Below are 3,994 nucleotides of genomic sequence, written 5' to 3' on the forward strand. Positions count from 1 at the left end.
ACCACAGTTTTAAGTCTGGATGTCCTGTACAGAGCAAAATTCAGGGCTTTTTTAGAGATACTAAATGTTTGGATGCTTCACCATGACCACTCCCTCTCCTTGGTCTTCAAAAATGTCTGATGTTAATTTAGTGACACTCTTATGGAAATATGATATTTTGTAATTATCATTTAAATCCGACTAATTTTTAAACTGTGTGTCATAAATCAACATCTCAGGAAAATGTTATGGGGTTTCAAATCAAAATATGACTTTCTGTTACGAAACAGGACGTTGATTTCATACATGTCCTCATATGAAGACATCGGGAATAAAAGCATGTTTATTATGCATTTTGGGAGACACAACAAATGATTAGGGAAAGAAATTATATTTCAATATTCCAATGAAATATTATGTATTATTATGAAAATCTTGTCAATTATTACTCCCATTATTACACTTCCTTTTTCATTACATGTTGCCCCAAAAACACATTAATGTGCAAATTAGATTTAGTTTATAGATACAGTATATATAATGAGAGAACCTGTTTATGGCCATTTTACACACATTTTGCATAAAGAAAATTTTTTTAAATGGTAAAAATTTTAACATGTTAATTTTTTTTTTGAGTCCCGATGTCCTCTTACAAGGACGTAGCATAACTTATGAATGAAATATAATTTTTACATTTTTTTTTGTTTTACATTTTTTTAATGCTCTAGTCTAAACAATGTAATGACATGAAAAAAGAAAATTTTTTTCCTAAAATGTTTTGCCGGGTCTTAAGAGGTTAACCATTATCAAATTCACACAAAACAATCTGATTTTCATTGGTGAGTTACTTGTGGTTCTTTTACACCATGCGGTGGGCAAAATAGTAAGCCTGCAATATCAGATAACTCACTGTGATGATGAATTTAGTGATTTGTGAGTAATACTTTCCCCGATCTTGATCTTTAATGCGGTGTGGTAAGCCTGCAGTACTGCTTTCAGCCGTCTTGTCACTTTCCTAAGATTGTCTGTATTGCTGGGATTGTTTGTGCCTCTGAATGTGTGTGCGGCTATGCTCTGTAATGCACTGCGAATGTGTTTTAACAGCTGATGTCTTTGAGCTAAACTCCTCCTATTTCCCTTGCACTGATGATGCTGTTACTTTTACTGTACATCAGCACTGATCAATACAGTGACAGCATACTGTGCTCGGTTCCCCGAAATGAACTATTACATAGTGGTGACTTAATTTATCCCCAGATGAGTTGTTTACAAACTAGCACGCTTGAAAGACAGAAATAGCGAGCCATATTTTTTAAAAACTATTTCTGTTTTACAAATACAGAAATAAATGATTTAAAAATCATGAATTCAGACAATGTCTAATATTGTAATATTAATGAGCTTTTGTCATGTTGATGAAATCGCTGCCCCCTTTCAGATAATGAAACTAATGCTGCTCGTCTCTGGACCTACAAAGACTGTTTGGGTATCATAATACCACATTAAATAGGCCTTATAAAAGTTGGATTTCTGGCTATGTGCTCGTCCAGTGACAAACTATTTTGGTATTTATAGCTTCTAAAAACATTGTTCTTTTTTCTAAAGTCATCCCAGAATAATATACGGAGTAATATGAATCAGTAATATTTATTGTGCTTATAACAAGTAAAGCTCCAGAAATGTTTATTTCCTTCCTAGTCCTAGAACCAAAATTGTGCAGAAATTGTATTTGTGCAAGTTTTAATTGTGCAAGAAAATTGTAAATGATTGTTGGTAACCAGCATGTGTAAATGTTCTAGTCACTGAAACCTTTATGCAAATGAACACACGCATTACATAAAAAAGCTATTTATTGAATAATTGATTGGACCGTAGAGATGTTGGCTGAGACGATGTTTCTCCTTTTGTGGAGGAGTCTCTAAATTATTTCCTAATACCAGCATAGATTTCGTACCATGTACAAGTTTCCATTGTAAGACAGTCGATCATATCAATATTTCTCATTGAGAAAACCTGTTTAATGCTTGTTACCTGCTTATGAAGTCACAAATCCAAACACCAAACTGGAGACAATGGAGTTGATACTTACGTGGCTCAAAACTGTTAAGACATTTGCCTTGTTTTGCTTTTCAAGTTGCTGAATTTGAACATCTGCGGTTGTCGGATGTTGTAAGAAGTATTTTCACTTGTTTTTTCTCTTTGAAATGTTATGTGGGAACTGTTAATGTATTGTATGATCCTATATTCAATAATGTGTTGGGAAATCTTGCGCTAAGCATATATTTGTGTAAAAAAAAAAAAGTCTGCTACTTGTGGGTAGCATCTACATAACAATGCATTAGAAACCACTCAGAACACCTTAGCAAAAGTATAGCAATGCCCTGGCAACCACCCACAACACACTAGCATTGTGAAATGTCTGACTTTGTCTGGAACGCTGCATAATTTGAGTAACCTGTTAATTATATCAATGTTAAGTCATGGGGACACAAATGGCACCAGTTCTTGAAAATGACCCAATCACCACATCAATTTAAAATCTTATGAAATTGCTCATTCTATAATAATTCATCTGTAATTTCAAGCAGGTCTCTGAATGCCTGAGACAGCGTGATTAATAAGTGTCTGAATATCGGGTAAAACGAGGTAAAATACTGCTTTTCTGCAGTGATATTTTTTCTGTGCTACTTATACAATGACCTTTTCCTCTGTATAACAAAAATAAGAGTGGAGAGGAAAGAGGAAGAAAAGGAGGCTGCTTAAAGAAGTTAATAACTCAGAATAGAAGCTTGCATGCATGTCATTGTGCAAAGCCAGACTTCAGATGCCTTTCAAAGCCAATGTGAAGCAGAGTCCTGCAGTGATCCTGGTTTCTCTCTCTCTCTCATGGGTTAGTTTCTCCTCGCTCCAGCGCTTCTGTGTCCTTTAGCATATACTGAATTACAATGACCTATTTTGTCAATGTCGAGCCCTAACGAGGCAGGGAGAACAGGCGGTCTGTGGCGCTATGACAGTCATTAGAAGCCATGACTGCAGCAAGGTCTCATAAACTCAGCAAACATCTTTACATAGAGTAAATAACTGCACTCAATCTACTGCATGAAAGAGACGAGACGCTGGAAATATCATATATGCACAGATGTGTGTGTGACTGGGTGGAGGTTTTTATTGGGTCGTTAACTTTATTATTGTGGTTATTTGCTTTGTGAGCATAGGATAGATTTAAATTTTACACTTCTACTCACTTATGATGTTAGTCAAGGTTTTTAGTGTGTTGCTATGCAGTTGCTATGCAGTTGCTATGGTGTTCTGACTGGTTGCTAGGGTATAAAGGACAAATATGAGTGGTGTTTTTCCCTGCAAAAATCACTTGCACAATGCTAGTGTGTTGTGGGTGGTTGCCAGGGCACTGCTATTCAGTTGCTAAGGTGTTTTGAGCACTTTCTAGTTTATTGCTGTGCAGTTGCCATAGTGTTTTTACTGGTTGCTAGGGCATTAAGGCAAATATGAATGGCATTTTTCTATACAAAAATCACCAGCACAATGCTAGTGTATTGTAGGTGGTTACCAGGGCATGGCTATGCAGTTGCTAAGGTGTTCTGACTGGTTGCTAGGGTATAAAGGACAAATGTGAGTGGTGTTTTTCCCTGCAAAAATCACCTGCACAATGCTAGTGTGTTGTGGGTGGTTGCCAGGGCATTGCTATTCAGTTGCTAAGGTGCTTTGAGCAGTTTCTAGTTTATTGCCGTGCAGTTGCCATAGTGTTTTTACTGGTTGCTAGGGCATTAAGGCAAATATGAATGGCATTTTTCTATACAAAAATCATCAGCACAATGCTAGTGTATTGTAGGTGGTTACCAGGGGCGTTGCTATGCAGTTGCTAAGGTGTTTTGAGTGGTTTCTAGTGTGTTGCTATAGTGTTCTAAGTGGTTGCTAGGGCATAAAGGACACATGTGAGTGGTTTTTGTCTGTGCAATACTCACCAGTACAAAGCTATTGTGTTGTGGGTGGTTGC

Source organism: Sinocyclocheilus grahami, unplaced genomic scaffold (genome assembly GCF_001515645.1).
Source record: "Sinocyclocheilus grahami isolate Dianchi unplaced genomic scaffold, SAMN03320097.WGS_v1.1 scaffold64.1, whole genome shotgun sequence".
NCBI lineage: Eukaryota > Metazoa > Chordata > Actinopteri > Cypriniformes > Cyprinidae > Sinocyclocheilus > Sinocyclocheilus grahami.